Source organism: Haliotis rubra, unplaced genomic scaffold (genome assembly GCF_003918875.1).
Source record: "Haliotis rubra isolate DU_JTF1 unplaced genomic scaffold, ASM391887v1 Scf306, whole genome shotgun sequence".
Taxonomy (NCBI): Eukaryota; Metazoa; Mollusca; class Gastropoda; order Lepetellida; family Haliotidae; genus Haliotis; species Haliotis rubra.
Window position 1 is genome coordinate 44315 of NW_025766976.1, and position 13855 is coordinate 58169.

General features: G+C 38.2%; 1 protein-coding gene across 1 annotated transcript in view; it reads left to right on the plus strand.

Moving 5' to 3' along the window:
* Positions 1–441: 441 nt before the first annotated feature.
* LOC124282890 (cytochrome P450 3A6-like) overlaps positions 442–13855 on the plus strand; it is a 50418-nt gene continuing 37004 nt past the window's right edge. The window contains exon 1 of the mRNA XM_046718924.1: positions 442–514. The gene's annotated coding sequence lies outside the window, so the exon portion shown is untranslated. The remainder of the gene's footprint in view (positions 515–13855) is intronic.

Here is a 13855-nt window from a genome sequence, read left to right on the forward strand (position 1 = left end):
TTATAAGGGATCGATGTCAATCGTGAATGCCATAAAGTGCGCAAAATCTCATCAAGTGCGCATACACACGTAAACGCCCAAATATGCATTGCGACACCTGTGTCATTGTTCCGTCACATTTACCTCTCGTGTCTCCATGACAACGCGCCATCACCCGCCCATGACTAATGTCTACTACCTGGCCATACTAGAAAATGTTTAGGAGTGGAAATTATTCAGTGTTGAACCGTAACGGGTGTAACGCTGTACGTATCCGGGTATTACGTGCTTCAGCATTCCAGATCCGTGAAAGTGGTTATTAGCATGTCCTTATATGGACGACAAAGGGCAACCGGTGTAATCTTCGTTTTGGTTAAACGCACCCCTATATTTATATTAGGTGCTTTTTTATTCGTACTATGTATATAGTACACATGTCTTAAACGAAGCATACACGTGCGGTGAACGTGGAGGTGTGATTACCTTTGAAGAACGGAATACATCGTAACTTGCTTGACAGAGAAACAGTTACCCGGTAGGTACGAACATAGCCAATGCTTTATATTGAGAAAGTACTTTACGAAAGTATTCTCTTCTACACACACTTTTGATTAGGAGATAAACATACTGTGTCGGAGAAATTATAATAGCTCTTACATTATAATAGCTTTAATTTCTTTTATTTAAAACCTTACGTTTCGCGTTCGGTATTAATTCAAATTTAGAACTATTATAATTTCGTTATATATCTCTGTTGTCCAACACAGTATGTTTATCTCCATTCTACCATAACCGCGTTATTAAGATTTTTTTTTAAATCATGCTGTGTTGGAAAATCAGAGGTATATAGCGTTATTATATACCGCTGAATGACTTAACCAATCACTATCCAGTATTTTACTGAAGTCCTGGTGCTACCGAGACCCAGGCTAATCAGAACCACAGTCTAGTGACTGTTTCGAATTTACAAAGAAATAAAGCCTTTTCATAAAGAATGTTTCATTGAAATGTAAAAAATACTTCTAAACAACCAAGGCACGTTTATGGAAAGACTGAACTTGTTTTCACCAATAATCTATTTAAGTTTATAATTATTTTCTGACTTTCTGTCTTCGACCAACTCATGGAATTCGTTAATTTCTGTATCTAAATTTATTCATTTATTGATTTATTCACGTTCGCTTTTAAATCAAATTTAGAACTATTATAATTTCGTTATATACCTCTGACTATCCAACACAATATGTTTATCTCCATTCTACCATAACCGCGTTATTAAGATTTAAAAAAAATACATACTGTGTTGGAAAATCAGAGGTATATCATGTGATCATATACCTCGGAATGACTTTAATTAACCAATCACAATCCAGTATTTACTGAAGTCATGGTAGAAGTTCTTATAAATTATCATTATATTCACGGCGCAGTGAGAATTAGTTTAAGTCTTTTTCAGCAATGTTCCAGACAGGATTAGGCTTGATACATTCTAACCATGTTGGGATTGACAAATGACCGCTTGGACCACTAGGATACCTTGTGTTCCCCTTACGCTGTGTTTACCGAGTCTCAGGCTAACCAGAACCACAGTCGTGTGACTGTTTCGAGTTTATTGAAGGTTTCATTGAAACGTAAAAATACGTTTAAACGACCAAGACATGTTTATGGAAAGACTAAACTTGTTTTCACCAATAGTTTATTAATGTATATAATTATTTTCTGGCTTTCTGGCTTCGACCTAACATGGAATTCGTTAGTTTTCTGTGTTTACATTCATCGATTTTTTTTAAATTTAGAAGAAAATTTACAAATGATATATTTCGATTATCGAATATGTCAGTTTTAAAGCAGGACCACGCCCCAAGCGAAAGTTATGAATGAGTGAAAATAAGTCGATAAAAATGATTCAGAAGAAATACGTATCATTTGATGCATGAGACCGACATTGAGATTCAAACTTGAATTAAGTGTTGTTGGATCTACAAGTAACATATTTATCCCCTTTATACCACGACATTACAGTTAAACACCGCTGTATTGAAGTTCAAATACCAAGTAAATACTTCGATGTATCCGAAAAATGATAACTAGAAAAGGAACACCACTCTTACTTCGAGGCAACCGCGATTTCAACATGACATAGTTTGAGTGTACGTAATGCACACTCTTAGTCAGTCAGACTATCTCCTGGGTCGAGTGGAGAGAGTGACCAGCTTGAGTGTGCGTGACTACAGACAGCACTTCTGTTGTTCTTTTTCACAGGGCGGTGGGTAGTCCAGTGGTTAAAGCGTTCGCTCGTCACGCCGAAGAACCCGGGTTCGATTCTCCACATGATTTTAATGTGTGAAGCCCATTTCTGGTGTCCCCCGCCGTGATATTGCTGGAATTGGCTAAAAGCGGCGTAAAACTAAACTCACTCTCTTTCATAAATTAGGAAAGAAACGTTGCCGAGCAGGATATATGTGCTGGCAGTGAGATGGGAACATCCTACCTGGACTCCTGAAGTCCACTTACATCTGCTTTTGAAATGTTGTTATACTTTTAATATACTTGCATTTAATTTAATTAAGTCACACATTATTAAACCAGTGAATCTAGGTCATCTGCATGCGTGTCGTTAGAGGCGACTAATGAGATCGGGTGATCAGGCTCGCTGACTTGGTTGACACATGTCATCGTATCCAAGTTGTGTAGATCGATGCTCATTCTGTTGATCACTGTCTGGTCCAGGCGCGATTATTTACAGACTGCCGCCATATAGCTGGAATATTGCTGAGTGTGGCGTTAAACAACAACCAACCAACAAGGCCATCTGGTTTATCAAATATTCCTAAACTTCTTGCCTGTCCAGGAAGGATTTTACTAACGTTTGATTTACTTGTTGACACACTTCTCCCGCCGTGATTTTCGTGTTTTTCTTCAACGCTGCGTTCAGCAATATTCGAGCGTCCGTTGTGTAATCGACCAAACCGAAACATGAGTCTCATTAACCTATTCTGACAATGACCTACTTTTCAGCCGATTCGAATTTTCTCGTGTGAAAGTGAAAATAGACACAGCAAACAACTATGGTTACACTGAATTCCAATTCCTTGTTTCATAAGAAAATGGTATTAACAAGTTAATTTTAATTTCAAACTTTAATAACATAGTACATGTATTTCTATATTTTATGGCGAGGTGTAGGCAGCATGACCTTAACTAAAACGATTTCCAGATTTCCGTTTGTCAGAGCACGCTGTACGACAGAGCACGCTGCACGACGTGTTTGCAAGGATTAGAAGGAGCGTAGTGTCGCAATATACAAGTGGTTAGATGTATCAAATAATACTTAGTCTAATTAATATTTATGTATCCAGTTGAATGAATTGGTCTCAAAATTCTGGACTGGTTATTGTACTAAGTTGCGCAATAGGACGGAACCTAGTCAGAAACGAGACTGTTGTGTAATCAATGTTTGGACTTGCTGGACGAGATAAACTAGTGGTTGATACTACTAGCAAAGTATTACAATGTGTATTATCATGTTGCCGATGCGTTCAGCAATATTCGAGCGTCCGTTGTATAATCGACTCTGGACAAGATAAACTAGTGGTTGATACTTCTAGCAAAGTATTACAATGTGTATTATCATGTTGCCGATGCGTTCAGCAATATTCGAGCGTCCGTTGTACAATCGACTCTGGACAAGATAAACTAGTGGTTGATACTTCTAGCAAAGTATTACCTTGTGTATTATCATGTTGCCGATGCGTTCAGCAATATTCGAGCGTCCGTTGTATAATCGACTCTGGACAAGGTTTAAACTAGTGGTTGATATCTTTCAGTGGCATTTAGAAGTTGTACATTGATGTCCAAGATATTTTTATGGATTAAACTTCTTTTAATTTCTCTCACAACGTTTCGAGACCATTCCAGGTCCCTTCATCAGGTGAACTGGCAGTTAGGACTATGACGTCGTCACTATGACGTCATTACTGAGTTATGACGTCACAATGCAAGTGACATCACAGTACACTAGGGAGAGTACTGTATAAGTGAGTTAGTTACATAATGATGAAATTCATGCTAAATAATAGAGTTGAAAGTTGAATTGTCAATACACAACAACTGCTAATTACACAAAGGTTACTTGATAGCAGGCTTTCCAAAAGAATAGTAGACTCGTTTTTCTTGTATCTAAAGTTCATCTAAAGTTCATCAAAAGTTAATCAAGAGGTCCCACGCACTTGGCAGGTATACACCTTGATCACGATTAATTGCTGGTTTATGTCTCCTTATCTCGACAGCTTCCTGTAGTTTTCTCCGACGCCAGTCATTGTTATTTCTCGAAATCACCCTAATATCATTCCACATGATTACATGACTTGGGTTATTTGCCTTGTGCTCCGATATAGCTGACTTATCATTTTGTTTGCATACTGATGACTTGTGTTCAGCAACCCGGGTGTTAATGGGCCTGAGAGTCTCGCCAATATATTGATCGCCACAGCTGCATGGTATTTGGTATACACATCCTCTAGGGTTGGGGCTTCTTGTCTCCAGGACTATCACCAAAACGCTTGAAGTATCAGAACCGCGCCTCAAGCCTGAACCATCCCCGATCAGGATCACAATACCCTACGTGGGACCAGTCAGCCATCAAATAGCCCGACTAATCAAGAGCAAAGCGGGCTTTGATATAACTTTCTCTAGCGGTACAGCAATTAAGACACTCCTCCGGGCAAATGGTAGAGGATCTTGCAATGGAAGCCCCAACCCTAGAGGATGTGTATACCAAATACCATGCAGCTGTGGCGATCAATATATTGGCGAGACTCTCAGGCCCATTAACACCCGGGTTGCTGAACACAAGTCATCAGTATGCAAACAAAATGATAAGTCAGCTATATCGGAGCACAAGGCAAATAACCCAAGTCATGTAATCATGTGGAATGATATTAGGGTGATTTCGAGAAATAACAATGACTGGCGTCGGAGAAAACTACAGGAAGCTGTCGAGATAAGGAGACATAAACCAGCAATTAATCGTGATCAAGGTGTATACCTGCCAAGTGCGTGGGACCTCTTGATTAACTTTTGATGAACTTTAGATGAACTTTAGATACAAGAAAAAACGAGTCTACTATTCTTTTTGGAAAGCCTGCTATCAAGTAACCTTTGTGTAATTAGCAGTTGTTGTGTATTGACAATTCAACTTTCAACTCTATTATTTAGCATGAATTTCATCATTATGTAACTAACTCACTTATACAGTACTCTCCCTAGTGTACTGTGATGTCACTTGCATTGTGACGTCATAACTCAGTAATGACGTCACAGTGACGACGTCATAGTCCTAACTGCCAGTTCACCTGATGAAGGGACCTGGAATGGTCTCGAAACGTTGTGAGAGAAATTAAAAAGAAGTTTAACCCCCTGGATGCCACAGGGACATATATGTCCTTCCCCTTCAACCCTCAATTTGAAGTCGAATAAAAATCAAAATATCCCACGCACACAAATACACTTCACAGTTTCGAATTCTGCGGGAAATTTCCTGTTTCTTGATACCATCCACTATTATTTTAGACAAAGCTCAAGTGCTGAAAATGACCTTACAAAATAGGCTTCATCGAAAATGGCGACATTTTTTGACACAGTATGAAATCGCGATTCACAGCGTTATTTGCTGTATGTTTTGAAATGTGAAAATCGGATAATTACTGTGAGTATTGAATTTCAAAAATAACATATTTATGATCACTGATATCAGTTTTACATGATTTCGCTAATTATAATTCTGAAACGTTGCCGATGAATCTAGAATCGGTTGGGATGTTTTCGAAAATGCACTTACACGAACACCGTAGAGCGCTTTCCGCCATATTGGATAGTGTTTACAAAATCACGTTTCGCGAAGGCCGGTATTGAGACGCCTATTACATCACGTATATTTCATAATCAGCTTCGAAAAATGCATCACTGAATTCCCCATACATTTTAGAATCAAATTGCAAATGGTCTGTTTCACCAATAATAACTGTCTAGATAAAATGAGACGAAACATATTGGGTGTGAAAACGAACGCTGTGCTTGAAAGACTGCGTTAGTCTGAAATGTAAACAAAGACAAATTCCGATTTTACACTGCGTAGCATTTTCTGAAATTTTTCAACATTCATCCGTCTATTCATTACTTGCAATGGCTCAATACCTTTAGAATATACATGGAAAGAGTATCGTAGCAAGAAATAGGAAATTATAAATAGATACAATGCAATGATTTGATAATTCATAAGAAATTGTCAAAGTTTCCGTGCAGCGTGACGCCATGACTGACGCCAAATCACGCCGAACGACAACGGTAATTATCTGCATTTCTGTCCTTTTCTCTTACGTATAGTGAAAACGTTAAAACATATAACAATACACAGATAGTCAGAATCATTCTGATTACTTACATCTCAGATTTATGTACAAACGATCCCTAAATCAGTGGAAGGGTCCTCACAAAATCCTGTGTACCCTTGTCAGCAAAGCCGCCATTTTGTAAGAAATCGGTCAGCGGTAGTGATGTCATACGTCAACATTGTTGTACATATTAGGCAATTTCTTTGAGGTGAAGGTCGGTTGAACAAGAGTAAACACAATCGCCATATCCTTCCGATTACACTGTCAGTATTATGATGTATATTTTGCGGATATTTCGGATACTTTTTCATGAAACTGACTTCAGTATCTACATTTAGCCTTGTTCAATATCATATCATGCAGGTATGTAGGGTTTACCGTGTTTAATTCTTTGAAAGTTTTTGATTGTTTGAATCATATTTACATAAGAAATTGACATATTTATAAACCTTTACACAAGTGTTAGAAGATCAAACGTAGCCATAACTGCAATTACTTTAGTTCTTATCATGTACAATATTCAATTTATTTGGACTAATATTGCAATTTCATATGAACAGGTTAATGAACGGTGATATAATTCAACCTTATATGCAAAACTGATAATATTAATGACAATGATTTATATATGGTATGAAATGTACATGCACACATATTTAAAGGAATTGTCTTGTTCATTGCATAATTGTGTGTCGTTTTATAGACAAAAGAATGATGCATATAGATCGGCAAGGTGCGCGTTTGTTGGCAACGTTTAATGATTCTCTATCATTGTTTTCGATAATATATTCAATTCATATTCGATTAAATAATATTGTGATGACAGGATATCAAACTCTAACTACTTATAGGAAAATTGTTGAAAAATATATATACCATCTCATGTGTTAATTCGCACAAATCTTATATCCATATTCTAATATATAGTTCCATATATAAAAAGCTATCTTTATGCATCTTTCATTGCATACGTATGAAGAGAAATAGGTTCATAATCATAAACAAACAAAATTCTTATCCCAAACAAAATTTTCAGGTGTTGTGAAATATTATTTTTATTTACGTTAAATTGATGCCAAACAGGTGCGCGTGTTGGTCACAATAAGATACGCTGTCAAACTGTCTAATTGTTGATATATTCAGGACACTATTTAAAAGAAAATCATTCATTTTATGTTTTGTCTAAAGGGTGTTAAATTCTGACATAGAAGTCTAGACCTTTTATACAATTAATGGAAATTAAGTGAGATATATACTAATCAGAATACCAATGTCGTCGTTTTCCAACGTCGCAAAATGCACAAAACAAGCGATGACGTCAACTAAAATGTTGTATTATTTTCAGCAATTTCGTTACATTTGAAGATATGGCTAGTATTCTGGTAATAACGATGCAAAATTAGTCAAATTACATCTACACAAACAGGAGAATATGGGAATCTAAGAACTAACTTATATATCGGATAGGGCCATTCAAATCGCTATTACGTGCTTTCACATGTAATACGTTGTCATCTTTTCTTATAAATTGTGAAACTACCAAAGCGCATCCGTTCACATTGGGGAACTTTGAATTGGAATAGTGAGGTTCACCATGAATATAAAATAACGAAAATATAGCGTCCGTATCCACAACACATTTTCGCCAAGTGATCTGAGTTACATTGACCTAGTGTTACGCATAACGGAGTTATGCCCCCTTATAATTATACGTGTATGACCTCTCTGTCGTCGTTTGACGTCATAGAAGAAAATACATTTTTGACATTTATTGCGAGTCATTTTTAATGTTGAGCGTATAACGTTATGCACAAGCAGATAAACCCAATTCATATACACTTATGTCGTTCAGATATCAGGCTGTATTTTCTTCGCTCACACTTTCCGTAAACATGCCCCATTAAAAAATTCGTAGCACAGTGCTTTTATCGGTGCGGGATAAAAAGCGGAGAAATTTACTGTTTTTTAACACATAACAAAAATTTGGACAACATTTAGCAAGGTCTATTTCTCAAACCGCCAAGGTAGTTGCACTTATATTTATACCAACGGATAGGAAATTTAATATTCTACATTTCTGTGTAATTTTATAGCCTTACGTAGATCCAGGACCACGCGAGAGCAATTCTCGCACAACGTTCACTTTTCAAAGCGTATGAAAATGTGCGCCTGAAAAAAAACTCGGCAGCCAGGGGGTTAACACTCATAATCCCCAAGGGAGGTTTGTGAGTAAGTGAGTATGGTTTTACGCCGCTTTTAGCAATGTTCCAGCAATATCACGGCAGGGGAACCAGAAATGTACCGATGTGACGATTTGAACCCGGGTATTCAGCGTAACGAGCAAACGCTTTAACCACTAGGCTATCCCACCGCCCAGGAGGTTTGTGAGTCAGTTACACTCGTGAGTGAGTTAGTTTAGTTTTACGCCGCTTTTAGCAATATTCCAGCAGTATCACGGCGGGGACACTAGAAATGGGCTTCACACATTGTACCCATCAGTTACACTAAAACACCACTGAGTCAAAGTTTAAGAGGCCTACATAAATACTTTCAGTTACCTGAGGTTCGACAGAATCGATAAAAAAGAAATACGTAAAGATAACTGTAACTTCGACACATCAAAGTTCGGCTTAACAGTATTTTACTGTATCTATACTAATTACAGTTTCAGTGATCAATTTATTTTGATATTTTATCTTGGGTTAAAGTGTGTTATTCTGTTCCCTTTAAAGTATTACAACATCCTATGATATATATGGCCCATGAAACGATAGTGAATTGAGAGTCCATCATCAAAGAGTTTGATAAGCACCTTGATCATATTAGAACGTGTCTGTAATATGCTGAGGAAACAAATCATAGACCTTAACGTCACAGAAACCCGTGTTTAGAACTGGTCTTCTGTAACCCATGCTTGTCTTAAGAGGCGACTAACGGGACAGGTGGTCAGGCTAGCTGATTCGGTTGACACACGTTATCGTATCCCAATTGCGCAGATCGATGCTCATGGTGTCAATCACTGGATTCTCTGGTCCAGACTTGATTATTTACAGAGGCTGCTATATAGCTGGAATATTGCCGAGTGACCGTTGAACAACAAACAAAGGTTATTATCCAGCCTCATGTAAAAATGTCGAGTTTTGATTAGTTTACGTGACTCTGATAAAATACCATGTACACCCGTCACGATCCGCGAGCAGGGAGTACAAAAGTCGTATCATCCCGTGACGCTTCGGTGACCACGCGAAGTGAGAAAAGCGTGCATCGCCAAGCCTTTAGTAACGTGCGCTGCATTGAGGTCAATTTATCAGCTGGTGTCAACATGACAGCAAGGAAACGTTTTGCGACAACTGAGAATGAAATTGATGCGTATTGTTTTCTTTTGATTTAGTTAAAACATTCGGCTAGATAAATGCGTTATCACATCGTGTCTCGGGAAATATTTCCCGAGACACGATGTGATAACTTATATAGACTTCTATGGTTCGCCTGAGGGCCGCAACTCTGAAATGATAAACGTCTTTGTTGACCGGACAAACCATGCCACGTTGTATATGCAGTCACAGTCGTAGACACAGTCTTTAAACAGGTTAGCAGACAGAGTCGTCAAGTAACGATCATCATCATTGCGAATTTCTGCAGTGTCCCGTATTGCTTCACGCTATTTATTGGCGCGGTGGGGTAGCCGAATGGTTAAAGCGTCCGCTCGTCACGCCGAAGACCCGGGTTCGATTCCTCACATGGTTACAATGTATGAAACCCAGGTCTGGTATCCCCTGCCGTGATATTGTTTGAGTATTGCTACAAGCGGCGTAAAACCATATTCACTCACGATATTTACATACCGCATCCGCGTCGATCTCGCTACGGGCTCAGGTCAATCAACTCTGACTTAAGTGGAATGTGTACCTGCGCAATCGGAAAGTCGTCGCAACAACATCGATGAAGATGAGGAAGTAGTTCCAACAGGAGTGCTGGCGGGAACATGGAGTGTCCCCGGATGGAACATATTATGCCCTCTTATAACACTGCGTGTAAATGGCTTAATGCGACTATGTACTATTATTTCAGGCAGTGGACGTTCGTTCGCCATGCCTGATTCCCCAAGTAGATGGCATGTATAAAGCCCTTTTCTCTTGTCCCTCGCAATGTTATGCAAAACGGATATGATAATCACTATTGATGTATTGAGAGTAAAATGGTTTCAGGAACGAGGTAACACAGACTAGGGGTACTGTGTTAATTATCATTTGTTTCTAGTGACCCCAGGATCCCAAAAGGGCTGCGCGACAAAATTAGTTTAGTTTTACGCGACTTTTAGCAATATTCCGGCAATATCACGGCGGGGGGACACCAGAAATCGGCTTCACAAATTGTACCCATGTGACGAATCGAACCCGGGTCTTCAGCGTAACGAGCAAACGCTTTAACCACTGGACTACCCCACCGCCCCGGAGGTTTGTGAGTCAGTTACACTCAAACACCACTGAGTCAAAGTTTAAGAGGCCTACATAAATACTTTGAGTTACCTGAGGTTCGACAGATTCGATAAATAGAAATACGTAAAGACAACTGTATCTACGACACATCAAAGTTCGCCTTAATGATATGTTACAAAATTGCAAAAGGGGCACCCTTATTCCAAAACGGGCATGCGATAGCATATTTCCAAGCCTTGTGTTACGGTATCCATGCATATGATTCTTAAAGGATCAGATAGCACAGTTATTTCACTATATTTCAAATGAAATAGAAACTATGGAAGCTTTCCATACACACATCGATAAATTGAACTAACACTAGGTAAAAATCTTCCAGAAACAAGGGGGTGGTTGAGTATTTATCCTGTATTGCTTCCGAATGGTTAAAGCGTTCGCTCGTCACGCCGAAGACCTGAGTTCGATTCTCCACATGGGTACAATGTGTGAAGCCCAATCTGGCGTCACGCGCCGTGACATTGCTGTAATGTTACTATAAGAGGTGTAAAGCTAAACCCACTCACTCCAGACACCAGGATACAACTTGTACACGCTAAGAATAAATTGTTCTCAGTAAATTTGTGAATGGAAACATCATGTCCGTGTTTGTTAACCTTTTAGAGAAGAGACACTTAACAGTACGATAGACGATTTTGTCCATTTCATCCACAGATAAAATATTCTCTTCTTTAGTGCATGTAGATATCTGCTTCCTGGTAAAATGCATCTTGGAAGCATGGAAACAATAGTACTTAACTCATAGTGACGTCACTGAAATATAGCACAGACTCAAGGGTGTACTATACACCCTTCGTCATGAAGCTTAGATCGTTCCAGCCATTCCTATATCGAGGAATAATCTACAAATCTGTTTCATCCTACTTCTGGTTTTGTTGCTAAAGTTTCTGTAGCCTTAACTATATGCGTACTGACGATTGCATCACTCAATACCATACACCTACTTCTACTGTTTACACTATTTATATAAATAATTTCTGAATTCAAGTCGTGAATAAAATACAAAGTCAATAGTATGATTACTTTTTCTTTCTTCTTTTTCCTCCTACAGTTTGAAGCAGTCAGAAATAATGTAAATTTTAAAAGAAATATTTTTAGAATTTGAAACTATTTTAGTAGGGTTTTTTTCAGAGGTGATACTAGATCATGACAGTAGATATAAAGTAAATCAGTGTCTACTCTACAGAAGTTTGGTATCTAGAGATATGTGTGAAACATGTCCGTAAATATATTTCAGTGACATCTGGGCATACTTTCTGAGAAAACCTATATCTAAGGCCTACTTTCCCATTACGTTAGATATCTAGGTTATATTTTTCGCAGTGGATTTAGGTATGACAAGATATAAGTAAAAAATATAATTGGTATGTCTTACGTATCTATCGACATACGGATAACCTTCTATGTTGTAAATACATTTTATCGTAGATAGTGGCTAGATAGAGATACTAAATGACCCCATTGTATTTCATGAGAGTAACTACCGACCAAGGGTGTTATTTATTTATTTTATTTATTTATTTAATTATTTATTTATTTATTTATTTATTTATTTATTTATTTATTTATTTATTTATTTATTTATTTATTTATTTATTTATTTATTTATTTATTTATTTATTTATTTATTTATTTATTTATTTATTTATTTCCTTTCCGCCTCTAAACACAGTTTACAACATCACCAGCTTACAAACATCCGTATTGAAAATAACTAGAAATTCCGATCTGAGTGGGCGTGAACGTCCGCAAGAAGCTAATGTCACGGTGGCTCAGAGGCTAGCGGCGCAACTATTCGAATGTCCCATTCGCACTTGATGACTTAAGAAATACACACTGTTCAATTACAAATCTCTGCAGGTGGCCTCTGCAGTAATTAAGTATTTTGGGGAACGCCGGATGTCAATCCAAAGTGAATGTTAACTATCTATCATTAGAGTTCAAATTCCACTCGCTTGTATTCACCGTTGTGTCGAAGCTGAAGCGAGTTATCCGATGTTCTACACAACCGAAACATGATGAATACACAGGGGCCAAACCACACCTCGGCACAAACGTATGTTCAACACAACGGTGGTTGACTGCATATTTACTGAAACGTATTTATAGCTAGTCCATAAACATTCTTAACACATTCTTAACCATGAATTTCTTAAAGCTGAATGAGGAAAAGACTGAGATGCTTGTGATTACATCAAAAGCCATAAGACCAAAGTCAACACTTCCCATTCTTAAGTTGTCATCTTGTGTCATCGAACCTAGCCAGAGGGCTAGAAATCTTGGTGCCATGTTTGATTCCACACTCAGTGCTGAATACCATGTAAGCCGGGTCTGCTAAAAGGCTTACATGAATATCCGAAACATCAGTCAAAACAACAGATTTGCTCGCTCAAGCCTGTGTTATCTCCCATCTGGATTATTGCAACTCCCTTCTTCTCTGGCTGCCAAAACGTCTTGTCTTTAAACTTCAGAAAGTTCAGAATTCTGTCGCTTGACTAATCAAAAGAACCAGAAGATCAGTACAAATCACCCCAATCCTGAAAGATCTCCACTGGCTCAAAGTTGAGAACAGAATCAAGATTAAAGTGCTGACCCTGACATTCCGTGCTATCCACCGAGATGCTCCTCCGTTCATTTCTGAACTCATCCAAGAATATAAACCTGAGAGAACTCTACGTTCTTGTAACCAGTGTCTTTTGAAGATTCCGTCAGCTCGTATATCATTTGGCGATAGAAGTTTCGAAATCTCAGCCCCCCAGATATGGAGCTCCCTCCCACTTGAAATAAGAAGTGCCCCTGAGTTCGAATCATTCAAATCACTACTGAAAACACATTTGTTTAAAGTCTGCTGCTGTTAGACTGTGTATTCCAAGGACAGTTCATTGCTCACAAGCGCTTTTGAGCAGTTGATTATACTGGAAACAAGCGCTATATAAGTGTATGTTTATTATTTTAGGGCGACGGAGTAGCTAGTTGAAGACCCGAGTT